The 27,000-nt window shown below is 54.0% G+C and overlaps 1 protein-coding gene across 14 annotated transcripts in view; it reads left to right on the top strand.

Moving 5' to 3' along the window:
• Positions 1-27,000, top strand: part of ANKRD11 (ankyrin repeat domain containing 11) — a 166,037-nt gene that overhangs the window by 72,534 nt on the left and 66,503 nt on the right. For 3 of the 14 annotated variants that reach the window (XM_068528192.1, XM_068528183.1, XM_068528180.1), the window contains exons 3-7: positions 5,439-6,661; positions 8,836-9,127; positions 11,026-11,175; positions 11,320-11,371; positions 12,121-12,406. The exons of 2 other annotated variants lie outside the window; for them this stretch is intronic. The gene's annotated coding sequence lies outside the window, so the exon portion shown is untranslated. Of the gene's footprint in view, positions 1-5,438; positions 6,662-8,835; positions 9,128-11,025; positions 11,176-11,319; positions 11,372-12,120; positions 12,407-12,918; positions 13,401-27,000 lie in introns of all 14 variants that reach the window. 9 more of the 14 variants (XM_068528187.1, XM_068528193.1, XM_068528185.1 and 6 more) reach the window with 7 other exon arrangements.

Here is a 27,000-nt window from a genome sequence, read left to right on the forward strand (position 1 = left end):
CAGGGAGCGGGCACGGGGCTGAGACGGGAGGCGCGTGTGCACTGCCTTCCCTGCCTTCCTGCCGGCAAGCCCTGGGGCCCACGCTGCCCCGGGCCACGCGGGAGGGATCCCACTCAGGAATTGGCTGCTGCATTGCATCTTCCAGGAACCCTGAAGGTCTGTGAGAGGCACGAGAGGCACGGGCTCTCCAGATACTTTCACTTACCTTCTTTTTCTTCCCCTACGAAACCCAAGAAAGTAGGTGGCATTTTCCACATTTTTATTAAAAGATTCTAGGCCTCGAAGATGTTGAATAGTAGGGTTTTCAAGGTTCCATAGCTGATCAGCGGCAGACTGAGTGCGTCCTGGGGTCCTTCTTACACTAAGGCAGGAGATCACTGTGCTGGCATCTGACTTGAGGAAACGGGCAGGAAGTGAACGAAGTGGCGTGCTGGTGTATCAGCTCTGGGCGATGGCACTCCCTGGGCCCCACTTTACACTTGTACCATGATTGTGCTGCAGGGGGTGTGGTGGTTGGGTGAGTGAGCGTGGGTTTATGGTGGACTGTGTGTGATGGGGTGTATGTGTGGCATTGGCGTGTGTGCGGTGGGGACGCGGTGGGGGGGGGGGGCGTCTCCGGCCATCACCCAGTGCTCGGCTCCGGGGCAGAGGTCATGTGCTTGAACTGTGCCAGGTGCAGGGCGAGGCCTGGGCACAGTACAGACAGGACTGGGTCCACTGCTCTAGGTCGACGGCAGAGCCTGTTTTCTCGATTCCTCGCACCTGCCGTCCTTGTCCAAGGAAGAAGTTGCTGTTCTGTTCACTCTCGACCCTTTCACACTTTTTCCTGAGACTTAAGTGAACTGCGGTCCGTGTCCCGAGGGCAGTGGTCTCAGAGGAGTCGTGGGGCCTGCAACCCCCGGAGAAGGTGGCCGGTAGAGGCTTCCCAGCTGGTGACCACTCGGGGCTGCTTGGCCACCAGTGTGTGAGGCCCGGCGCCCTGGCAGTGGGACAGTGCCAGGGAGCCCTGCTGGGGTGGCCGGGAAAGGACAGCCACAGCTCCCACGCCGCTGTCGGTGCCCTCGTTTCTGACCTGATAAGTTGTCAGCTCAGCGGAAGATGGAGTTGTGTAGTATGCACAAAGGAGTTATGGGCTTGGTGCTCTCGTGCTGCCCGGTGGCCCAGACGCTGGCGAGGCGGGCACTGCCTCCCTCGGGGCTGGGGCAGGAGTGGGGCTGTGGCTGGCGGGCAGGCTTGCTGGTCTCCCGGGGAGCTCCGAGAGACGTGGAGGCCTGTCTTCAAGGAAGGCTCTGTCCTTCTTCTCCATGCAGGCAGACGCTGCGCCTGGGGACTCCGCGCCTGCTCTCTTTGTCTGTTCTGCCCCTCAGGCCCCCCGCACCGGGGCGCATCTGTCTCCCTCTCTGCAACTGTCCTCTTTCCATGGCTCATGTGGCACCTTAGCCTCTCGGGTTCTTCTGGGCACTGCGAACCTTCACTTCTCCTCTAGGACCACCTGCAAGTGCCTACGGCCTGGACCTTCGGGACTGGGGCCCCCTCCCCGCAGGGAGTACCGGTGTGACATGTGTGCCTGTGCCCGTGTGTGTAGCCTGGGGACATTCTGCTCGGTGCTCAGAGTGGGCACGAACGTGTGTGCCTGGAGCCCGCCATGCGGGAGCTGCAGTCCAGAGCGCCTGGTCTTGAAGGGTGTCCTGCTCACAGTGTTCACGCCTCCTGTGCTTTAGAGTCAGGAAGCGGGAAGCACAGTGCGTGACTGGGTTCAGGACCTCGGTGATTGTCTGGCTCAAGTTTCGCTGGAGATCCGGTGAGGTTCACCGTGGTGCATCCTGTGCGTGAAACAGTCCTGGGAGGTCATGTGAGGAATTTGAGCCCTGGGTGCGGGCTCTGTGTGGGTCCTGAGGACTCTTTGGAATTCCAGTAGCACATTTCCTGATAAGGAACTCAGGGCAGCCTGGCCTTGGACGTAATCAAGTCTGTACTCGGGAAGCTGCTTGGAAAGTCACTGCGTGAGGACAGGCTCCTGCCAAGGGCTGTTTTGCAAGTGTGTGCTACAAAATATTTTCTCTTCCCCTTATTACTTAAGTAGGGCGCCTGTCATAAGCTAGTGAAAGTTATTTGAGAGCACAGATTCTGGCGGGAAGAACTTCTCTTAAACTCATTTAGAAATAGCCATAGAGAAGTATTAAAAGAGAGCATTTTTCCCAGCAGCCTCACCAGGCCAACCGGTGGGTGGTCGTGCCCGAGAGCCTGTGACAGTGGCCTCGGGCTGTGGTCTTAACCGTGACCCTGGGCTGACGTGTGGAGAGGAGAGACTGTGAGATGTTTCTGTTTGGAAGTTTGATTTCGGTTTTCTTTAAAACAACGAGCTGTGTTCATGGTGTGTGGTTTCCACTCAGGGGCTCACGACTTGGGTTCCCCCTCCCAGTGGGCCCGCGGGCAGGCGTTGGCGGTGCGAGCACAGGGTGGCTCTTGGCGGGCTGCGCTTTGAGGGTGGATGGATCTCCACAGGGCTGCGCAGAGTCTTGGGTCCTAGGACAGCCCCGTGAGGTTGGGAGAGGGGCGCTGGCTTGGCTTTCGTGCTCTGGAAGCGCCCCCCAGGGAAGGGTGTGGTGACCACCCCGGACTGAGGCTCAGCGGCTCGGGGCTGCTGCCATTCGCTTCCCTGTCACCCAGACCGTTCGAGCTGAGGTTGCGGTTTCTGCAGGGCACTAGGAGGACAGCGTAGTGTTTTGTGGCCATTAACGCTTGCGTGGGAGGCCGCGGGGAGGGACCACACCCGTGGGCACGGGGTCAGCCTGGCGGAGCGCGTGCTCGGTCCCGGAGGCCACGCGCCCTTAAGATATGGCAGGACGGACAGGCTCCGAGACCGGCCAGGTGGTGGGCTGAGCTGCGGTCTGACGTGGAAGGAGTGAGGGCTTCGCCTCTCAGCGTGGGGTTTCCTCGAGGTGCTTGACCTGGGAGGGTGATGGGCCGTGAGTATGTGCCGCGCAGGGATCCGCGTGGCCTGAGGGGCAGGTCCCCCTTCAGGTGCCCGTTCGCAGCCGTCGGGGGCCTTCTGGGCTGGTGCCCAGTCACAGAGGCTCAGCTGCGAGTTGCTGGGGGTTTAGTGGGGAGCGAGCAGGACCCTCTGTGGGCCTCCCCCATCCCTGACGCCGCTCCCATCCCTCTCCAGGGGAGCCGTCTGGGCCGCCCTTGGCCTCATCTCAGCTCTCGAGGCTCCTTTCTCACGTGCTGGGGCCTGGGGCCTTTGGAGTTTACTCAGGCTGTTCCCAGTTGTTACACGTTTAAAACAAAAAATACATTTTTGGCTACTGATGGGAGGTTGGGGGTGGGTGGAGTCTGGGGCAGACGGAGGATTTGGGGTTCGTGGGAGCAGAACTGCCCCAGGAATGAGCTCTGTCTTGTCCCCGCCCAGCTGGCACACTCCCTGCACACACCTGGCGGGCTGAGTTGCGCTCGCTGAGGTTGCAGGGAAACTGCTGTCGACAAGAGAACCCCTATCTTTTCTACAAAGAGCGGATTAAAGTAAAGTGTAGGTCGCTGAACATAATTGTACATGACGTTGCTTTCTTTTGTTGAAAGGGTAGTTTCTTAGTGCAGTGAAGTGTAGAAATCTTTTTTTAATTAATTAATTAATTTTTATTTTTGGCTGTGTTGGGTCTTCGTTTCTGTGCGAGGGCTTTCTCTAGTTGCGGCGAGCGGGGGCCACTCTTCATCGTGGTGGCGCGGGCCTCTCACTGTCACGGCCTCTCTTGTTGCGGAGCACAGGCTCCAGACGCGCAGGCTCAGTAGTTGTGGCTCACGGGCCCAGTTGCTCTGCGGCATGTGGGATCTTCCCAGACCAGGGCTCGAACCCGTGTTCCCCTGCATTGGCAGGCAGATTCTCAACCACTGCGCCACCAGGGAAGCCCAGAAATCTTTTCTTTATTCTAAGAGTTACGCTATTCAGTGTCTTAGAGAAAAGTTAGGGCTCCCCATGATTGAAGTAGTTCGTGCACATTGACCAAAATTCAGTGTATCAGTTTGCTGGGGCGGCCGTGACAAACCCACAGAGCGGAGGCCTCAGACCACAGAGACAGACTCCCCCACAGCCCCAGAGGCCAGAAGTCCGAGACCGAGGTGCCGGCCGGGCTGGTCCCTGCCGGGCCGAGGGAGAATCTGCCCCAGGCCTCTCCCAGCTGCTGCATTTGCTGGTGCCTCTGGTGTTCTGTGGCTCGCGGAAGCGTCACCCCCATCTCTGCTTCCGTCTTCACGTGTGCGTGTCTGTGTCTGTGTCCAAATTTCCCCTTTTTATAAGGGCACCAGTCGTACCGGGTGAGGACCCACCCTGATGATCTCATCTTGACAACATCCGCAAAGACCCTGTTTCAAAATAAGGCCGCATTCTGAGGTACTCCGGGGTTATGATCCCAAAATAACCTTTTTGGGGGGGGGACACAATTTAGATAATAACACTTACCGGTAAATAAAGTTAAATATAAAGAATAAAATAAAAATCACGTGTAATCCTGTCCCTCAAAGATAAACATACAAATTAAATATTGTGAATATGTTACATACTTTTCACAAAACAGGAATCAGACTGTGTATAAACTTCCGTGTTCTGCACTTTAAAACCTAGCATTAACTTCCGATGATGTGAAACTTCAAAATGTGACTTTTAGTGACTACATAGTCTAGAGAGCAGTGTATATGATGTGCCTGATGAAATTACGATTTTCACGTTTTCCGGAGGAGGGGCCTTGTCCCCTTGCACGCTGTCCGCCCTCACACAGCAGGGCGTCCCTTTGAGTGGAGCCTGGGGGCTGGGTGGGGAGCAGGTGAGGTGGGAGGGGCTTCAGGTGGTGGGAGACTGGGCTGGGGGTTGGCTGCCCAGCCTGGCGTGGCTGCCTTTGTTACGTAAACCAGGTGCTCTGTTCCTGGGGGCCTCCCGGCCCAGCATGGTGAGCTTGTGGCAGTTCGGTCACCTTTTTTATTAAGCAGACTTTATTTTTTAGAGCAGGTTTAGGCTCACAGCAGAATCAAGCAGCAGGGTACAGAGATTTCCCATATACACTCCACCCCCACCCACCCAACCCGGCGGAGTGGTTGATCTGTTGAAAGCAGTGAACCTGCACAGACATGGTGTCACCCAGAGTCCACGGTCTGCATTCTGCTTCCCTCTCGGTGCTGTCGGTCCTGTGGGTTTGGACGAGTGTGTGATGATGCGTCTCCAGCATCACAGCCTCACACAGGCTCATCTCACTGCCCTGAAAGCCTCTCCCTCCACCTGTTTACCCTTCCATCTCTTCACTGTCTCCACAGTTTTGCCTTTTCCAGAATATCATGTGGTTGGGCTCGTACCGCCTTTTCAGATGGGCTCCTTTCACGTAGGAATGTGCATTTAAGGTGCCTCCGTGTCTTTTCATGGCTTGATAGCTCATTTCTCTTTTTTTTTTTAGTGCTGAATAATAGTCCATCGTCTGGATGTCCCACAGTTTATTTATCCATTCACCTACTGAAGGGCATCTTGGATCACTTTTAATTGTCTCTCTGGTCTTCTCTGATGGGAAGTAGACAGTAAACAAAGCCAGCTGCTGACCTCTGACCTCTCTGTGAATTGCCTGGAAGAGGGGGTGTTGCCGCCCGGATGCTTGTGCCGTGTTGTCCCCCAGTTCCGAGAGCCCTGGACTGTGCAGGACGTTGCTCCAGGACGATGCAGCCTTCTGTTCAGGGAACACCTGAAACACTTCGCGTGGAAACCATCCCCACAGCGGTGACACACTGCGGAGTTGGTGATGGGCGACAGGGAGAAGGATGGCCTCGGGCTGTGGTCTCCTGGGGTCCGAGGGTGCGCACCCCAGTCCAGAGGCGGTGCAAGGCCCTCGCTGGGCCCCTTGGGAAGTCTGTGTGCCTGTCCAGCCAATGTGCCTTTGCCCACACCACTTAATTTTCCTTTCAGAGACAAGACCAGTAAATTCTTAACCTGGGCTTAGAACACGTAGAGTGTCATGGGGTCTGTAGCTATTTCAGAATGCCGCCAAATCCTCCAAACGCAACCCACACACTGCATTTTTGAGAGTGAGCTCTGCCCCTGGACTCAGCAGTAGGATTGACGCTCAGGGCCCTGAGCCACGTTCTGAAGCAGAGCCCCGCCCGGAGGTTCTGGTAGCCAGCTTGGGGGCTGCTTGGACCTGGACCCGGTCCGTTCACCCCTGTGCTGCAGCCTCACCGCTAGGCCTTCATTTCCCCATCTGTAAATGACATGATTTTGGATCCTTTTCATCTTGACATTCAGAGGATAGTACTGGGTCAGGGTCTACAAAAGATTGCTGTAAAATCTGGAATAGTGCATCTTATTCTTGCCGAGCAAAAAGGACAAAGTCCCAGTCATGCCCCAACCTGGGGCGCATGGGCCCCTCGTGTCGGTGTCCGCGTCCCGCAGCCGGCGGGCACTCTCTGCTGGCCTCCACAAGTCTCAAGTGGAGCTGAATGGACAGACAGGCCCACCAGGCGGGCCAGGCCCGCCACCCTGCTCCAGTCTCCTCTGTGCTCCTGATGTGGAACCACGCGGCCCTGGGCGTCGGCTGCCACCAGGGAGACAGACAGAAAGCCAGTGCTTCTTTGAGAGAAACGCTCAGATTTTGTATATGTTCATCTTTTCTCTCTTCTCATCTAGTTGATGGTGATCATGGTGGGATCCAGGGAGTGGGGCACACGGATTAAAGGGTCTTGTCGTGGGTGAGGTCTTGGTGGGGTCTGTGATGGAGCGGGGGCCTGGAGTAGCTGTCTCTCCTGCACGCCCGTGTTCCTGGGCCCTGTCATCTCAGGAGCTCCTCATGTTGTAAACACGGAGGGGCCCAGAAAACTTCTGTCTGTATAGGGGCATCTGTGAATAAAATGCTTATTTTCTAATTTCATTTAAAAGTAGGAGTAGTAAACCCATTGCATGTTACTCTAAATCACTGTACTTTCCAAAATGAAAAACTGTCATATGTTGCTTTGGTTAAAGTATACCCACCCCCACCCCCACCCCCCAAAAAAATGTAGTTGGAATAGGGAAGATTATTTGAATAGCTTTTGTTTTTTTTGTTGTTTTTTTTGGCCTCACTGCACAGCTTGCGGGACCTTAGTTCCCTGACCAGAGGTTGAACCCAGGCGCCGGCAGTGAAAACACTGGGTCCTAACCACTGGACGGCCAGGGAATTCCCTTTAATAGCTTTCTGATATAATTTTGGAGGTTTTATTTGATACGACACTGAAACCCAGCAAATGGTCATGTGGTGATGGTCACTGGCAGCGTGCGTCCTCCGTTGGGTCACAGGTGTTTCTTCTCAGCTGTATTCGACCCACTGGTCTTTCTTGCCCTGTAACTGGACCTTTTACCTGTGTTGGATTTTGCAGCATTGTGCATTGCCAGTTGGTCAACTGTGGTTTGCTCAGTTATTTCCGTCTTCCAGATGCTGATGTATTTTGTTTTGCTACTTTTGTTTCTGTTACCACCAGTCTCATCAGAAGAGCCTTTAAGCCGTCAAAAGCTATCTGCTCATGGCATTTTCCAAAATTCTAATATTTGACCAAATGCTTGAATTTTAGCGTTGGCAATAAAACAGGTCAGGTGCTGGGACTTCCCTGGCGGTCCAGTGGTTAGGACTCTGAGCTTCCAGTGCTGAGGGCCTGGGTTCGATCCCTGGTTGGGGAACTAAGATTCCGCATGCTGCACATCGTGGCCAAAAATCAGTAAATTAGGTCAGGTGTTTTCCTTGAAGTGGCAGTCTCATTTTGTTCATTTTCTAGAAACAGTCTGCCAAATACCCTCGTTTGTAGAGTTTGTATATCAGTCATTCTTCCATATAAAAATGCTTTTGCTGGAGACAGCTGTTATTTGGTACACAGCAGAAATGCTTCATGTACATTTCACATTTTGTTACATGGAATATGAAAGAGACAAGTACGGAAAGGCTTGGTATTTAATGAAATTAATAATTCATTAATTAATGGTTCATCATGGAGGTTCTTAAGCAAATTGGACCATCACCTTTGCATCATGAGTGCAAATATCACCCCAGCTGAAAAGGCAGTGCTGCTATGAACAAAGTTTCAAAAGGGCTGCAGGAATTCCTAAGGGTCCTTGGACCACATTTTGTAAACAGCTGTACTAAGCTCTTCAACCTGTATGAGAAATCGTAGTTGAACAACTCAAGTCAGCCTACATGCTTATCGGTCTCTCCAAATTCCACAGCCTTAGGAGAATCCGATGGTGTCCATGACCTCTCCCTAGTGTGTAAGCTCACGAGTTCGTGTGCATTTTCAGAGGGCTCCTGATTTGGTGGACCCTTGGTAGTAAGCACCCCTCCTGTAGTTCTCACAGAAATGTGAACATCGGCCCCCCCCCCCCCCCTTTAAAGTAGGTCTGTGCATGTCTTCTGGCCCATGCTCACAGACTCAGCACACATCCTCAGCTGTGTGTCGGTGCCCTAAGCTGGTTCCCCTTCCTTTGATTTCCTCTTTGGGTGCAGACCGGCAGCAGAAGGCAGTGCTGTGCGGCCGGGCTTCCTGTGTGCCAGCCGCTCTTGGGGGTGTGTGGACTCTGCCCCCAGGACAGGTTGCTGGGCGAGGTCCAGCCCACTCCTCTGGCAGCACACAGCCCTTCCCTGGGCCTCATCCAGTTTCCTTGCGTAATTCTTCCGGCTGAGACGCTGCCTCCAAACTGACGGTGCATCTCATAGTTTTAGACCCTGATTCTCTTGGATCATTTGAACCATGTAGCTTCCTCTTGGGTCACTTTCGTTTTGTCTTCTGTAGTTCAGCCTGGTCACTTGATCTAAAAATCTGTCTTTGTTTTTCCAAATTTTGCAGACCTTTTAAGATGATCTGGATTGCAATGACTCGAAATATATCGTTACACATTTGCTGGTTTGGAGAACTTTTTAAAGTTATGGAGTTCTGTATACTCAACTTTTATTAGTCTTCTAAAGAATTGCTGTCTCTGAATTGACTGTGAAGGGACCTTGAGACTGACGTTCTAATAATGCTGGGGCCGATCTGCTTTAATTGGAAATGAGGACGCTGGGCCTTTTCCCAATAACTCAGTAACCTCCTGGATGTAACTCCGCAGGCCGTTTACTATGAAACTCTGATGTACAACCCGGTAAGCATCTTTAATGAAGTTCTTTATCATAAAACATGATTCCTGTGTATGAAAGTGATCTTTTTCAGGTTTTATTGAGATGAGGAGGGGAAAATACTCTTAACTGTCTGTCAGAGATATTTTTGTATCAGGAGGGGTCTCCTGATTAGTGAGAGGAGTATGGCAAGCTTGGTGGAGTCGAGGCCCTTTGTGTCCAGGGATGCGGAAGCCGGTTGGATCGTAGTCTGAGAGCGTGCCTGCGCTGGGGACAGCTGGGCCAGGAGCGCCTCACCCCGCGCGGGCCCTGCCCAGCGCTTTCTGCTCTGGACTGGCTCCTGCTCTGTGGGCTGTGGCTTTGCTGGATCTGTGTGACCACAGCTGTGTGTCAGGACCCACTGCCACTTTTGACACACTGTGGTTGGAGCTTGCCTTATTTTGGGCCCTCAGAATTAAATCAGTCTGTGCCATAACTTTCTTGGTGATTCTTTTTTGGCATAAACTTCAAACTCATGCAGATCAGAATGGTAGTTCTCACTGTCTGACGTATTTCCTTTTATTTAGTAAATATTTAGCATCTGTATGTGCAAGATGCCATGCAACACTCAGCTGGATTTCCAGCACGAAGAGTAATGGCCTAGCTGGGCTGCCTCCTGCCCATCAGCCCTGGACCAGCCACTCCCCCTTTTAATGCGTACAGGCCCCTTGGGGTGGGCGTTCTCACTTTGCCTGCAGAAGGAAGGTGGAGTCTCGTGTGTGCGTGGGACTTCGGCAGCTCCAGCGGGTGCTCTTCATGAGGCTGTGACGTCACCTGTGAGCACGAGTGACTCTCAAGGCATTTGAGTCTCGCAGAAAGATGTCAGACTCACAGAGAGACCCCCTAGAAGCACCTGTGAGAAGGAGGTGTGTGGGAACGGGGAGACTGTTTCTCTTGTGGATCGAGCTTGCCCACGGCTCTACTGAGGAGGTAGCTTTGGGTGGGCTTTGAGTAATAAGTATAATTAGAATGAATGGCCGTGGTGTTTAAAAAAGGGCTTTCGGGTGAAGGAATCAGTGAGTCTGGAGCTGCGAGTCCCGTGTGTCTAAAGGTTGGGGCGCAGGTGAGGTTGGGCCGCCAGACCAAGGGGTGTCTTGGAAGGGGGGCGGGGAGGAAGCCCAGCGAGCGGGCGCGGACCCATCTCCGAGGCTGCTGTGGGACTTGGGAAGTGGGGAACCAGACCCTCAACTCGGTACCTGGAGGGATGGCAGTGTCGCTGCAGAGACGGGGGACACCGAGAGAAGGGGCTGATGGGAGGCGCTGTGTTTGGGCACGAGGGACTTGAGGTGCCGGGAGGAGGGTGACTGGGATGCCCAGCAGGCAGCGGAGGCCGGGGGTCCCCCATGGGTGCGGGTGTGTGCGCACTGGGAGAAGGGTGGGCAGGAGGAGGGGAGATACACAGAGCAGACCACCAACCACCAGAAGCGCCCTAGCGTAATGTAGTAGTCTTCAGCGGGCAGGTTTGCTTTTTATAAGGTAAAAAATTAAAAGAACATCCATAAACGTGATTTCTCCACTGTAAGCAGTAGGTTCTTTGAATGGATGATGGGTGGTCGTCTGGGTCACGTTCCTGTTCTGGGAAGTAAGGTGCCTTATGTTCTAATCTGTACGTTATTACGTATTTAAACCTCGTAGTAAGCATAGCTCACATGGACTTCGTGTTCCTTTTTTTACTAGCAATTTTTGGGTTTTTAAATGGTCTGAAGAACCAGTAACGATGTGCTTTAGACTGAAGCCTCCGCAGAAGAATCCAAGAAGTGTGGTTTAATTTCTAGACATTAGTGGTGAGGCTTAAGCAGCTTGGAACCCCCAGGTACTGGTTGCTGTTTGCTTCAACTTGAAATGGGTTTGTACTCTTTATCAAGCACCTCTCTGCCTCCTGTAGAGCTCCTGTAAGGCTGACTTCCTTCAGTTTTGGGGAGTGTGAAGGGTGAGACCAGGTGAGCCAGAACACAGCAAAACTAGTGAACGCAGCACTCGCAGGCAGCTAGGACCAGAGGCCTGAGAGCTCCGCACCGAGGCCTGGAGACTGCAGGTTTGTCGGGACCTCCCCTGGGCTGCCGTGCCGGGTGGCGCGGGTGGCCGCAGAGCAGAGCACACTGGGCCTCCAGTCCCCACGGCTCTGCTGGGGCTGCTTCGGACCTTTGGGGACGTCCCTTTTCTCTTTCATTTGGCACAGTTATGCGTCACCAAGAACAGATGTTAGTTTTTGCAGAGCCGTGTGGATTAAGGTACACTTTCACTCCTTCCCCGTGATGCCGGCTCGAGCGGAGCGGGCACCGGAAGGGCTGGACGGGGGTGTGGAGCGGGGTGGGGGTCCGGCCTCGGGTGCCTCTGCCTGACTGGAGCTTGGGCACCACTGCCTCTCGGGTCTTCACAGTTGCTATGGGAGCATTTTGTGGGTTCCTTGGCTTTAAACTTTGTGAGTTGGGGACAAGGGAAGGACTCCGTGGACAGGAAGGTGCCCGGGTCACATGGGTGAGGGCGACGGGGAGGGTCCCCGGCAGGGATTCGACACGGGCTCACTCAAGGCGGTTTCCTTTCTTCTGCAATGGAATTGCTTAGCATCTGTTTCCGGTGTTCCTCTTCTCTGACGTGGTATTCAGAAGAAAGCAGCCCTGGGCAGTTTTCTGCTCCAGGAGTTTGATGGTTCAGAGGCGCGGGCTCCGGGCTCCTCGGCGGCCCTGCACACAGGGCCGTCGACGGGCCTGTTTGCGTCGTCGGGTCGGCGCTGGCGGTCTGTCCTCCCGGAACTGGCCCTGGTGCGCTGTATTAAGGCGCATTCAGACTATTCAGCCTCACTCCTTGCCAGACGCCCCCTCTGTCCCAGGGCCCTGCCCGGCACACGCCATCGCGTTCGGTGGTCCTGTCACCTCAGTCTCTTCTGGTCTTCTGTGACCTGGGCACTTTCGAGGACCACCAGTGCGGTGTTTCTTAGAGAATGTCCTCCATGTGGGTTTCTCTGATGTTTTCTCCTTAGACGGGGTTGTGGTTTGGGAGGCAGATGACCACAGAGGAGAAGTGCCTGCTCATCGTGTCCAGTCGGGGTGCTGGCTGGCCCCGCGCCCGCCTGGGTGAGGAATGCCTGCAGTCCCGTCGGGGTGGAAGCGTCTCCAGGCTTCCATTTTACGAAGTGTTCATTGCATCATGTGAGAACGTCTGAAGCGTTTGTTTTGCTTGATGTCATCTATGCTGTCAAGACTATTATTTTCTTAAACGAACGTTTTGTCACTTGGGAAAGGATCTGCTTTCTCCACCCACCAGAGGTAAGAGGTAAACTGTTTCAGGTCACGACTTGCAGTTTTATCACTATTATTTGTGTCCTGAAGTTCTTTCAGAAATACTGTTCCCTGGCAGGTACCTTTTGGGATTACAGTGTCAGCAGCTCTGAGCCCCCCTCCCCGAATTGCAGCAGCCCTTCTGGGGAGGCCATCTAGACTAGACCATGGTCTCAGAGAGCCTCGCCCTGCCCGGGAGCTGTGCTGTGCTGTGCTGTCACAGCCCAGGAGAGAGGCTGGGCTGCGAGCGCCCAGAGTGGCTGTGTGTGGCTGTGGCCTCTTGGCCAGGCCTTCCTGGGGCGGGGGGTGGGGTGGCTGCCTGGCACGCTGCATCTGGGGAACCGGCTGTGCGGCTGTGACGAGGCGGACAGGCTCCGTGGACTGTCCTGCTCGTCACACTGTTAACAATGCGACGCACTGCTTTGCTGTACAGCAGACATTAACACAAAGTTGTAGATCAACTACAGTTGAATAAAGTTTTAAAAAATGTGACTTTCTAGGGCTTCCCTGGTGGTGCAGTGGTTAAGAATCCACCTGCCAATGCAGGGGACATGGGTTCAAGCCTTGGTCCGGGAAGATCCCACATGCTGCGGAGCAACTATGCCCGTGCGCCACAACTACTGAGCCTGCGCTGTAGAGCCCGTGAGCTACAACTACTGAGCCCGTGCACCACAACTACTGAAGCCTGCGCTCCTAGAGCCCATGCTCCACAACAAGAGAAGCCACCACAATGAGAAGCCCGCGCACCGCAACAAAGACCCAACGCAGCCAAAACTAAATAAATAAATTTATTAAAAAAAAAAAAAAAGTCCCACATTATGTTTTCCAATCAGTAAGGACTTTACTTCAACAACTATAATCCGAGAAATAGGAGAGACCCTGGCAGCCTCTTTGCTGCTTTTGCTGACAAATACGACTGTGTTCCTTAAGTTTTTAAAGTCGATTGAGAGCTTAGAGTGACTTCTCTCCTTAAATAAGATTGGTTAAGTATTTTTTATAATTTTTTAAATTACTTATCTATTTTATACGTATGAGTGTCTCTATGTGAATCCCAGTCTCCCAAGGATTGGTTAAGTATTAAAATTTACCCTCCATGGTTTGTCGATGCAGGTTTGGGGCCCAGGTGGTAGCTCGGGGGATACGACAGCTGCCTGTTAAGTGGACCGGTGTCCCCGTGCATGATGGCCTGGAGGAGGGCTTCCTGTGACACGGATGGGCAGCGCCACCGCCGCAGGGGGTGGTCTTCTTTCCAGGCTGTGGTTGGTAGGCTGTACCTAAAGCGAATGTAATTGCTGAGGAGTGAAGACCCGGTCCTTTGGTTTTGTTTTCTTGTCGGGACTGGTCGCTCCGCCTCCTTTCTCGCCACGGAGGGCGGCCCTCGGCCAGCCCAGGACACGCGGGCCCTTCCGAGCTTCCCTGCCGTGGGTGGGGACTTCTCCATCTCCCGGCCGGCGGGGATGGCTCTGCTGGGTTCCGAAGGCTGAGACCTTGCAGCGCGAGTGCCACCTGCGTTGCCGTAGCTGCCGTGGTCGCTGGGAAAGTTCTTGGTCCTTGTGTCTGTAATGGTGCCATCTACTCAGGCGTTCTGGGTCTCGGCCATGGAGAATTGGAATTTCTTAGAAGCTTCTCTCGGAACCTGTTTTCAAAAAAGCTACAGCAGAAGGATGGTAGAAAGGTTTTGTTTATACGATGTTAGCTTCAGGGCTGCCTACAAAGCATTTAGTTGGTGTTTTCTCAACTCAGTGGTCTGATTAAAAAATAAGAGATAAAAGTTTATAGATAGCATAAAACATCTGTTTTGTTTGTTGCTTAATAGCTGGGAGTTAACTGCATTTCTGCAGGCAGAATTGGGGGTGGCTTTGGGTGCTGTCGCCTTCCCTTACTTGGTTCATCTCTTGCTGGAAACCAGCCCGACTTCCTGGGAAGGGGGGTCCTCACCATGTGGACGGCTCCGGCCACGGTAATTCCCACGTCACACGCTTCCCTGGTGCTGGAGGACGTGAACACGGGACTCTTTGCTCATTTTGTGAAGACTGATGGGCAGACAAGTCCCGAGTTTCCTTTTTACGGCCTGGAAGCTCTCTTCTCTCTTACAGACTCTGCCGTGAAAAGCTACCTCTTGCTGTGCACTCATGTATATGTGCTCACGTGTGTGCTCACACACAGGCACTCGCATATATGCCAACCAACTCCTCACTGACCTTCCCTGCTTCTGACCACCACGGGGCTGTCGTTAGGATTGAATTCTCTTGATATGAAATGTGGGTTACTGTAAAATGTTGTAAGATCAGAAAGCCACCTGATTGAGGTAAAAGGGAGGAAAAAAATCGTTCCCTGTCCCTTTCTAATTTTTAAAATTTTTATGTTTTATTTCCCCCCTCAGTGTGATTGAGACGTAATTGACGTGTGTGTGTGTGTGTGTGTGTGTGTGTGTGTGTGTGTGTGTGTGTGTGTGTGTGTGTGTGTGTGTGTGTGTGTGTGTGTGTGTGTGTGTGTGTGTGTGTGTGTGTGTGTGTGTGTGTGTGTGTGTGTGTGTGTGTGTGTAGATAGGTGTTGTGTTCTGGATCTCAGCTCGATTTCGATACAGAGCCGAGCCTCACACCTTAGCCTCACTGGCTCAGAACAACTTCAGAGCAGGTGGCCTCCTGCACATGAGGGGAAGATGTTGCAGGCAGGACTCGCCTGCTTCCTGAGGTGTGCTTGGCCTTCTGTCCTGCGTGCACCGGCAGCCCTGCAGCCTGCAAGGCTGTGCCTGGTGACTCCCTGACCCTTGCCGACAGGCTTTGTGTTTGGCTCAGAGCTAGATTTGCAAACGGGTCCAGCCGTGGGGCCGGTCCCTCTGTAAGCTCCCCCATCCCAGGGTCTGAGGGTGTGGGACAGGCCTCAGCTTAGAGAATACTCTCTTTCCGGAGGGGGGAGTTCAGGACTCAGGACAGAGGAGGGTGCTTTAGATTCTTTCCGGTGGAGCACCTCCCTCCACGGGAGCGGAGATCCTGCAGGGCGCTGGCGGGTCTGACCACGGCCCCCTTTCCCCGTGGCCGCCGAGCGGGGAGGGCGGGCAGGAGGAGGGTGGAGGCAGCTCTCCAGGGTCAGTGCGGTCCACGCACGTGCCCACTTCGTGTCGGGTCCTTGACCCTCGTCCATGGGGCTGTCCACCCGCTGCACCTGGGCTGTGCCGCTTCTGGTGCACCGCGTTCCGTGGCGACTCTGTCACTGCAGACACACAGTCATCAGCAGGTGTCCACAGAGCGGGACGCGAAGGTTTGGAATCAGGCAGAAAGCGGCTCTCAGAAAGGGCCGATGCAGTGCCGTCTCGTCCCCGCTGTTCCAGCAGAGGTGGTGACGTCCGTGGTCCCTCAGGAAGCAGTAAGGGGAGGGCTCACTGCTGGCAGATTTCTGTTCTGTTGAACCTTTCGTCCGCAGACTAATCCTTTCCTCTGTGGCTGCTCCCCGCTCCCATTCCCGGAGACCTTGGTCCTCAGCCTGTCTCGGACCTGAGCACCATGGCGTCTTTTTTGCCTTAGGTCATAGGTATGCGTTTCCAGGGGGCAGAGGCTGCTGGCCCGTCTCATTTAGCAGCTGCCCAAAGAGAAGAGAACCAGAACGGGGGTGGTCCCAGGAGGGAGGGCTGGGCTTGTGCGGCCCGCGTGCCCCCTTCCCTGGGAGGGAGCATTTCCTGAGGTGGTCGTTCTGGATTGACTGTTGCACCTCTGCTCTGCAAGGCAGGAGGTGAGCGCCGTCTGTGACTTCCCGCTTTTCTGCTCCTAAACAGAGCAGTAGGGGAAGACAGGCTGTGATTACAGGTCCTGCAGTTTTATAAATTATTGTGGGACCGAGCACAGCAGGTTTGGGGAATCAGTCGTGGGTTTCTATGTTAAGTTAGGGGAAGTTTGCTCATGGGTAACACTTGTAATCTTAAACGGAGGCGGGGGAGTATTGATTCAGTGTTTGGCTGGAGACCCGATGGTGGGGGCTTGTCTTTAGTTTTCTTTTGTTTTTAATTTCTTTTAAACTTTCTTTTAGTTTTTCTTTTAGCGTATCAGTATTATCTAAATTTTTGCAAGAAAAACATGCTGCTCACATTATGGTTGTTTAAAAAAAGACAGACCCTGCCTCACCCCTCTTCCTGTCCCCCAACCCCTGAGCCCGGAGCCTGGACTGTGGTGCAGGGGGACGGGGGTCAGAGTCAGGCCTGAGTTAGTGTGTCCATCGAATGTGTTTTAGTAACTTTTGTTAACTGTTTTAAAATAACTGACAGTGGTATGAAAGGTGAAAATCCGGACAAGAAACAGTTATTTGACAGGGCATAGTTGAATCAATACATGGCCTTGTGTGTGATTTTTTTTTTTTTTTAAATAAATTTATTTTTATTTTTTTTATTTTTGGTCTTTGTTGCTGCGTGCGGGCTTTCTCTAGTTGCGGCGAGCGGGGGCTACTCTTCATTGTGGAGCGCGGACTTCTCATTGCGGTGGCTTCTCTCGTGCGGAGCACGGGCTCTAGGCGCACGGGCTTCAGTAGTTGTGGCGGGCTCAGTAGTTGTGGCTCGCGGGCTCTAGAGCGCAAGCGCAGTAGTTGTGGCTCATGGGCTTAGTTGCTCCGCGGCATGTGGGATCTTCCCGGACCAGGGCTCGAACCCGTGTCCCCTGCATTGGCAGGCGGATTCTTTTTTTTTTTTTAATTAGTTCTTTTTAAATTTATTTATTTATTTATTTATTTTTGGCCGTGTTGGGTCCTCGTTTCCGCGCAAGGGCTTTCTCCAGTTGTGGCGAGCGGGGACCACTCTTCATCGCGGTGCGCGGGCCTCTCACTGTCGCGGCCCCTCCCGCTGCGGAGCACAGGCTCCAGACGCGCAGGCTCAGTAGTTGTGGCCCACGGGCCCAGTCGCTCCGCGGCATGTGGGACCCTCCCAGACCAGGGCTCGAACCCGTGTGCCCCGCATTGGCAGGCAGACTCTCAACCACTGCACCACCAGGGAAGCCCCGGCAGGCGGATTCTTAACCACTGTGGCACCAGAGAAGCCCTGGACTTATGTTTTAAAGACTGCACTTTTTATTTCTTCGTTAGGCTGTAAGGCAGGGACAAACTGTTGATTTCTAGCCTTTGAGAGCCCTGGCGTGCAGAGGCTGAAGTAACAGATTGCTTTCAGCTTTGCCTGGGCCTCCTCTGCACTGGGCACTGTCTGAAGCATTTGGGCCAGCTTGCTGGGTTCCAGGGGCCGGAGGAGGTGGGTCAGAGCAGGGGACCTCTGCCTACTGCTGCCTTCCTGGTCCTCCACAGTACTGCTGCACAGCACTTGGACTTGAAAGGTCTTGAGTTGTCTGGGGGAAGAGAACAGACACGGTATGAGCACCGCTGGGAGGCCACGGCCCAGAGAGCTTGCGTGGCTGCATTGTGGTCACCAAGTGAATGACCCAGGCCGGCCGACAGTATGCCCTGAGCTCAGTCTTCTCCCCCGACCCTGTCACATCCATTTGTGGGGCTGAAAAATGTTCACTAAACACTGGATGATAACGTGAGTAAATATGGGGTGTGTGTGTACGTACATACGTGTATACTGACAAATATCCTCCAGGCTGAACTTGACTAGCTGAAGGCCGTTCGTTTCTTGCCATGAGAGTTCTGAAGGTCTGGTTCTGTGGACCGTGTGTCCTGACGAGCCTGTGGGCAGGGTTCAGTCTGGTTGGGACAGGGGCCGAGGTTGTCCGGAGGGCCCCTCGGACCCTCGTGTGCAAGCAGACCGTGGGGGCCGTGCTTCGGGCCCTTCACTGTGTGCAGTTTCAAACTCGAGTCCTGCTGGCCACATCGGAGCGAGTCCGCGGTTTGGGCGCTCGGCAGCTGAGGGTAGCGGATCTGGGTTCAGGTGCGGTCTCCCCTTTGCCGGAAAGGCTTCTCTGGATACATCCTGAGGCTGCTTCACGTGGAACCAGCTGCCAGTGCAGAGGAGCTGTGGAGGTTAGACGGACAGGACCGGGGGCGGAGGGGCTGTGGGCGGGCGTCAGCCATCTCTTGGAAGCCGGGGCTCTGTGCTGAGTGTCCCCGATGGGCCTCGGCGCAGGATTAAGTCCATCTTTCTATTAGAGTTGGAAGCGGGTCACCCCATGGAGTCCTCTCACCTGGTTTATAGGCCGAACACTTGTCCCGTGTGGCTTTTTGTTGATGGCTTAGGGTTGTGGGTCGTGCAGCGCGGGAGACGCTGCTCCTTCAGGCCGCGCGCGCAGGCGTGTTGGCAGTTTCTTGGCGGGTTTCTTCCTGCAGTGCCTGCTTTTTAGGTTGATGACTTGCCCTCTGTTCGGAGCTGGGCCCTGGGACCCGTCAGTGCCGGGCCTGGCGCGTCTGTGCTGAGCTCTCCTCTGGAGCCCGCGCAGGGGAGCTGCGGGCATTTGTCACTAGGGGGACGTTTTGGGCCAGAACCTCACAGCCTCTCTCCTCCTTTAGACACCAGGCCTCGTGTTGGTCACTTGGCGTGGAGACTGGCGGGCGTGTTTGCCGGGTGCTGCGCTCCTCCCTGGAAAGCACACTGGGCGGCACCTGCAGCGTCGGTTCAGTGCCCTGTTCACGGCCGTGGTCATCTTCTCTGGATTGCCTGCTAGTGAGCCCGTGTGCACCGGGTCGTTGCCTTTCAGCAGAGACGGCTTTGGCTTCCAGCACACATGCTGACTCCCCACCACCCAGAGCACCTCCCTCTGGGGCCCCCGAGGACGCAGGTGTGGCCACGAGGGCCCTGGAGTAGCCCGTGGCCCGGCCCTGGAGGTCGTGGCACTCGAGCAACCTGGGAGCAGAGGAGCTAAAACCGCATTGGCGTTCTGCACCTGGGGTGCCAGAAATACCATCTCTTCATAGTGAATTTCTTGGTAGAAAGGAGGAGTTTTTTATACACCCATTTATATTTGGACTTGAATTGAGTAGTTTGGGGATGCAGAAAATAGAGTGTTTGGTGAATAAAGATGAAGGTGTATGTTTTTGCGCGATGAGGAAACTGTGAAATGGCAAGTGTCTGTAGCAGGTCATTTCTTTCTAAATTTTTTGTTTTTTGATGAATACTTCTTGGGCAGTTACTGAAAACAATTACAATGTGAGTGGAACAAACGACACCTCGTTTGCCCTCCACCTTGGGTCCCACTTCCTTAAGCGTGTGTGCGCACACCGCACAAACACCTGGGCCAGCAGTGATGGAGCAGCCTGCCCTGCTTAGAGGCCGAGCGTCTGGAGGACTTGGTCAGCGCGTCCAGGCTGTGCCTGTCCGGTCTGGCGGCCTCCTAACCCCACGTTCAGTTTTCAAGTCACATCGAGAGCCCCGTTCACTGTTGACATTTGATCTGTTTTTTTTTTTTTTTTTAATCCTATAAATTTTTCATTTCACTTAGAAACTGGTAGTCTTCCTATGTGCCCCGCCGACTGCAGGCGCTCCTTGAACTGCCTCATGGCTAGTGTGGGGCAGGTGTGGGAGCTGCCCCACCTTCCTGTAACCAGTCAGAAAGGCTTTCCAGACATGTCCTGTCTTTGCCCGTTTTGGGGCCAGCTGTTTTAAGGACACTGGTGGGCACGGATGAGCCCACGCGTTGAGTCTCTCTCTGGGGGTTGGTCATTGTCAGGGAGCACCAGGGTTCTCAGTGATGCTGTTGAGTGAGCACCGCCACCCCACCCGGGTCTGAGCTTGGCTGTGGCTACACGGATGCCTTGCCCACTCCTGGGTGCCATGCACGCCCTTCATGATGATCTGGTTCTGAACGGACTTTCAACTTTACACAATCCTTCCCCACCCACTACCCTTCCCAGAAAACATGCACAAAAGGAAAAAAACCAAAACAGTGCCTGAGAATGCTTCCTCCGTCTTCCTGTGTCTCCTGACTGCGTCTCCTCTCCTGTGTTCTGCTTTTCCAAGTTGTGCTTGTCGCACAAGTGATTCCTAACCATAGTGGGGTGGCCACAGATCAGAGGCTGTGGCATGCGTGGTCCCTGCCCTGTGCGTGATGGGGAGCCCGGGGGCGCTGTGCACATGGAGGCTCAGCGGGGCGTAGTCCTTAGGAAAGTGACTCAGCGGTGGGTTGGTTGAGCCTCTCTGAGCTTCTAGCCACTTCTAAGCTCCGACTGTTTCTGCATATTTTTAGGCTTATAACTCAGGCTTTTGGATAAATTTAGATGCATTTTGCTTGGCCTGTTAATCTTCAGGATCTTTGTATACACCAGTGTCTTAAAGCCTGAGAAAATATGCAAGTTAACCAGGCTTTATAATCCTGTTACTGTTATTTTCATCCTGCTTTATCTGTGACCTAATAACACATAAACTTAGTTTGATATCTTCTTAAGCTCTACATTTTTGTGATTTTCTATGGAGGTCATTATGGTGGTCAAGCTTAAGTGTCGTGATTTGAAATTGGTATCAAGAATTGGCACTAAATCACTGTGATCAAGATGGTAGACATACCTTTCCAATAAAATCATTATATACGTGCATGTATACGTTTTAATCACGTGGCTTTAAACTTGAAAGGATAGGTGTTTTCCCGTGCCTTATCTGGACAGAGCTCCTGCAGTGCTCTTCTCATCTAAGCCGAATGACCTGAGTGATGGTTTTCTTGGTTAGGGTGCTGCCTGGATGGCATGGTCTGGAAGAGCATAGGGAGAAGTTAGCTCATTACAAACAGTGGTGTCTGATTCTCTCACGGAACCTTGTTGAGGAAGGCAGCCCTGAGCAGGCCCGGCATGCTCTTTCCCTCTGGGCCAGTTGGCTTTGCTGACTGTGAAGTCTCTGTTGGTGCACAGCAGAAGTGGCCACGGTGACGTGTGTGCTAGTGAGCACCGTCCCTTAGAACTGTGCTCACTGGTGGGCCCGGCGGCCAGGGTTGCCGAGCCTGCTCTCGGGGAGACTGGTTTGGTGAAGAGAATGGCTCGGATCAGAAGCACAAGATCTGGATGGTTTCTGTTAAAATACTGTACGTTTGCGAAATCTGATAGTAATGTTTGAAAGAGTCTTTATGTTTAAAGGATGTCACGGGGAGGAGAGAAGGTGAAGGCAATTACCAGTAAAATAATTATTTACAAGTTTTGTCTTTCTTGCACGCTCTGCCCCCATCGTTCACTTGTAAGCAAATGAGTCTCTCACTGCAACTTTGTGGAAGCGTGGGTAGAAAACGACCATGTATCAGTCTAACTTTGTTGCAAAGCACAAAGAAGTAAGAGGGTTCAAGAGGACCAGCACCCAGGACTTGTGTTATGTAGCCTTCAGTCATCAAGTTTGTTCTTTTCTTGAATACTTGCTGAGCATTAAGTGCCGTGTTAAGTATTTTTTGAGGCCCCGGATTCTCATTGTTCAACAGATTAGTTCATGAAATGAGACATAAAATATCAGCAATACAGGTATCTAAGTACACTAATAGTAAACACGGTTGATAGAAGTTCAGAGGAAAGGAATTTCCAGAGAGGACCTGAGGGCTTGGGGAGGGAACGGAAGGGGTGAGAGAGGACGCTGGGGAACTTTGGATCCTGAAGCCCTAGCCACCAGAGGCGCGCGTATCCTGCCCGGCAGAGAGCCAACTCCACCCCTGTGGGTGAGGCCAGGAGAGCGCAGGCTGGAGGTAGGCAGGGGTTAGGGGGATGGCTCGCACAGCGCTCCTCTTTCGATGGGAAAGCGTAGAGCCCTGCCGGGAAGCAGGAGTGGTCACCTTTGGTGTGCCCGCTGGGTCTGGATGGACAGGGGTGAGGGCCTTGGTGGCAGCAGAGCTCACCCTGAGCCCCCCTTAGTTTCAAGACCCTGAACTTGGGCGCCCCATGTCCTGGTTCAGCCTTTCTGCCACGGGATGGAGAAAAGGGTGTCTGTGGCTGAAAGGTGAGAGGTTGGTCGGGGAGCACTGCGCCCTCGGGGATGTGTCCTAGGTCAGCAGGTGCTTGCTTGTCGCGAAAGCCTCTGTCCAGGGCGGGGAAGAGGCCCTGATGCTCTCCTCCAGAAGCTGATGGGCCTGCATGGGCACTCAGGCCACTCGGGCCGGGACTCAGGCCTCCTGCCCAGCTGGTACCACCTCCCGAGACTTGAGCCCCACCTCTGTTTCTGTGAAACGCATGGAATCAACAGATCTCATCACAAGTAATTGTACTGACCGTGTCGATCTGGTCACTGTAAAAGGTGTGCAGGCAGGTGGACACGTGTGTGCTCCGAGCTTGCCTGTGGGTCTTGGGTGAATGTGAGAGTTACTCAGTGTTTTGATTTTTGCTAAGTGAAGCATCTCATGGGAACACAAATATCAGGTGCTGGTATGGTCTCGCGCCAGTTTCTTTCTTTCCGGAGTGGCTGGTTTCTGGCGAGGCCATGTCTCCTGTCGGTGGCCGTGGTGTCGCGCCGTGACCAGGAGGGCAGTTCAGCCTCTCCCCCCCCCCCCCCAATTACGCGCCTGGACTTGGGAACTGTGGTTCCCGTATCCTCAGCTTGCCCTCCTCCTGCTCTCCAGGAAGCCCCTGGGGGGAGCATGGCCGTGGTCGTGGTGCCCATGGCAGGTACAGGTGCCACTTGTCCGCGCATGTGTTTAGGGACCAGAACACGCTCCTGCGGCTGCTGCTGTCAGTGCCACTGCGGTGCGCAGGGCTGGCTCGGGAGGGTTCCGGCGGCCCAGACCCAGGGTTGACATGATGTGGGTGTTGTTTACCTCACAGCCACGTGACTTATTTTGGTGTGATTTTGGAAGTACGGTTTTTCTGTTCAGGCTAACCATTAGCTTGCTTTAGGATCGTGGGAAAGTAAGTGAACTGTTTTGGGTTAGACTGGATGACCTTTGAAGGCCTTCTCCACCCCCACTGTGTGACAGTGCCTGGTCCCCTGCCCCGTGATCTGGAGGCGGGGCAGGAGAGCCCTTTATGGTTGTGATGTTGAGGGAGGGCATGGCTGGGACCTCAAGAGTTCATTTCCTGTAGTGAAAACATCGACTGGTTTCTCTGGTCCTCCCCAGGCGTTCATGCGCGTGTGTGTGCACGCGTGTGCACGTGTGCGGAGGAGCGTGCATGAGGCCATTCTGTGCATGACTCTGAAGGTGACTGGGTCGTTCAGGAAAAGTCTAGGGATGGACAGACAGCTCTGGCCGCCTGAGGGTGGACGGCGCCTTGTCAGGAGCCCCGGCGTGTGCGGTCTCACAGCACATGTGAAGGTAACATTTTTATTTCACCTTCTGTTTCCCAACACTCCCAGAATCTGAGACAATCATACACACTCTGTGTACAGTTTCAGCAATTACCAGCATTTGGTTCTGTTTCTTCCCCTGCTTGTGTGTGTCTTTGTTTTCCTTCTTTTTAAAAAATTTTTAAATTTTAGTATTTTAAAGTAAATCTGTGATATCATATCACTTTACCTGCACGTACTTCAGTAGTAAGTCTAACAGTTAAAGAGTTAAAACCTTTCCCTTGGTTCTTCTAGTGATGGCTGGTGTGAGCAGCTGGTGTTGGTGATTCTGTCCTTGCAGACTGCTGGTGCTGTGCTGCGGGCCCACCTGGTGGGTGCCGCACCTTCCGCAGACGGTGTGCAGGGCCTTTTCCTTAGACTTCGAGTACTATGGTCTGTCTCGCAATGCATGTAGTTGGTTTTTCCTCATAAGGGTGTGAACTCTAGTGGTAATTTTTCTCAGAACTGAATTTAAAATCTTTTATGTATTTGAGAGTCAGGTGCCATCATTGGTGGTCTTTGTGTTCCTTCAGTTTGCGGCAGGAGTCGGTGGGAGGGGCCCTGTGCTCAGTGCAGACCCTCACTCCTGCCTTTGCGTTCGTGAATCCATCATCCCTCTGGCTTCACCTTTAGAGCTTTAATAGGATTTTTGAGAAAGCGGTTTTCAGTGACCCACCTTTGGCATTGCATATGGCCCGGTTTGTAGGGCGTGGGAATGCCGATGAGACCCCACAGCGGCTGTTGAGCGGCTCCACGGTGGTGGCTGGACCACATGGAGACACGGCACTGCTCCCTGGGCCGGGGGCAGGAGCTGCTGTCGCACGAGCACCCTTAGGCCAGGGAGCGGATCGGACTGCCAGATGTGGCAACAGGCCCTTCGGGAAGCTTCTCCACGTGGGCCCCCACGGCTGTACGCATGTCCCCAGAGCTGCTGTGGGGATGCACGCTGGCCACCCTGGGATGCAGGTCCTTTCAGCTGAGTGTGCTGAGCCCTGAGAGGAAAGCCTGTGATGGAGCACACAGATTTTTTTCTTTTTTAAAAATCATTTTATTCTGCTTTTCTTTTTTTAATTAATTAATTAATTAATTAATTAATTAATTAATTAATTAGGCTGCGTTGGGTCTTCGTTGCTGCGCGTGGGCTTTCTCTAGTTGCGGCGAATGGGGCCTGATATTCGTTGTGGTGCGTGGGCTTCTCACTGCGGTGGCTTCTCTTGTTGCGGAGCACGGGCTCTAGGCATGCGGGCTCAGTAGTTGTGGCTCGCGGGCTCTAGAGCGCAGGCTCAGTAGTTGTGGCGCACGGGCTTAGTTGCTCCGCGGCATGTGGGATCTTCCCGGACCAGGGCTTGAACCCATGTCCCCTGCGTTGGCAGGCAGGTTCTTAACCACTGCGCCCCCAGGGAAGCCCGAGCACATGGGTTCTTGCAAAGGGAGAGAAGCTGGTTTTACTGATTCTAGTGTTTTGACCACCAATCCCTTCTCACCACACCTGACTGAAACGGTCCCTCCCTTTCCCTGCTCTTCCTGACGCTTGCATCTAAACAAGGTTTGCTTTCTCACGCAAGCATGGGCTGAGCCTGGGGGACGTCCCCAGCCTCTCAGAGCTCAAGCCCTCAGCTGGGGCCTGTCAGTGGGGCTGGGGGTTGTGCGCTCGTGGTGCATGGGTGTTGAGATAGGCTGGCTCCTTGTGGCTTGTATGTGTGTGTGTGTGTGTGTGTGTGTGTGTGTGTGTTGATTTTCTTGAGATCTTTGTAGAGTCACATGCAAGTGTAGGAAATAACACAGAGAGAGCCTTGTACACTTGGCCTGTTTTCTCTAATGGTAACATTTTGCAAAACTGGACAACATCACAACCAGCGTAGCATACCGGCTTTGGTCAAATCCTCTGATTTTACTCAGACTGCCTTGTTGTTACCTAGATGTGTGTGTGTCCTTGGCTCCCTGCATGCAGCACCGCAGTCAGGACACAAGAACAGCTCCCGTACCACGAGGACCCCCTGATGTTGTTTGTCACCTGTAACCGCTGACCTGCTTCCCATCTCTGGATTTGCCCATAAACGTCCTCTGTGTCTGGGAGCTTCCACGAGCATCGTGTTGTCATTTGTCCGCATCCCGTGTAGCGGCGCCGTTCCTTTTTGTGGCCGAGTGGTAGTTCACCGTGTGGCAGTACCCACATCTCGGTGATCCATTCGTGAGTCGACAGACCCCTGAATCGTCTCCTCCCCTTGGCGACTGTGCACCGTGCAGCTGCGGACACGAGCACACAGGTTTGTGTGTGCGTGTGTGTTTGTCTGAGGCTACACCAGGAGTGGACATGTTGCTCTGCTCTTTGCTGTGACTGGAGCCTTTGGTGGTGAGAGAGTCACGTTCTCTTTGGGGAAGCCCGTGGAGGTTGGGGTCCCTGCGCATCTTGCCGAGTCTGGCGTGGGCTGCCAGGGCCGAGGGGGCTGCGGGAGGCCTGCAGGGGCTCTTCCGCCGGCGACTCGCGTGCTTCTGGAAGACGCTAGGGTGCTCTGCTGCCATCCCGCCACCCCTGGCCCGTGGGTTTCTGTTGCTCTGAATTTTCCTGTTGAGCAAGAAATTAATTTGAGAGCAAGAGAAGGTGCTAAAGAGAAAAGCCTGGACAAGATGTGTGTTGAGAGGGATGTCGGAAGCTGGTTTGAGGGCCTGTTGGTGACACCGCTGAACGCAGGCCTTGTGAACGGAACTGGGAGCCAGGGAAGGGCAGCCCCTTGGTAACAGAGACGTCTGCTGCAGGTGCAGCATCTTCCAGAGAGATCTTCCCATGTGGGGCTCACTGTTGGGCCCCGGGGGGTGCCCAGTAGCAGATGAGGAACACGTAAGACACGACAAGTCTGTCTGCTTCCGTATGGATGAAACAGGGAATGTACAAGTGCTCTCTAGCTTTGGATTACTGTGTCAATGTTACTTCCCTCAAAGAGAACTGGCTTCAGTCCAAAATAAGGAGTGAGTAGTAGCGTACGATGTGTGTCTAGGAGGTGTTTTCTAAGAGCTGGACCTGGGGTCTGAGGGAGGTGGCATGGGGGGGTGGCACGTGCGCGGCCACCAGACGTCATCAGGACGTTGGTGGGCCGGGAGGCACCCCTGAAGGCAGCGTGCGGGGGCCGTGGGTTGTCTCGGGCAGCCACACATCTGGGAGAGATGGTTTGAAAGCCAGAGCCCTCTCTGGTTTCCTCGGGTTGCCGTGCAGGGCGGTCTCAGGTTTGGCCCCCACGGAAGCTCACTCTGCAGAGCAGGGACCCTGGGCTCAGCCTCGGCCCGTGAGTCTTGGGAGCCCGCACACGCTGGGACCCCAGGGTCGTGTTGGATGTTGGGCCGGGCTGGGTGCTCTCACGGTCCCTGCGCATGGTGCCGGGAGTGAGGTGCTCCTGGCCATCGGGAGGCCCGCGGTGGCAGTGGGCTCTGTTGGGTCTCCTGG

This window comes from Eschrichtius robustus, chromosome 19, assembly GCF_028021215.1.
Source record: "Eschrichtius robustus isolate mEscRob2 chromosome 19, mEscRob2.pri, whole genome shotgun sequence".
NCBI lineage: Eukaryota > Metazoa > Chordata > Mammalia > Artiodactyla > Eschrichtiidae > Eschrichtius > Eschrichtius robustus.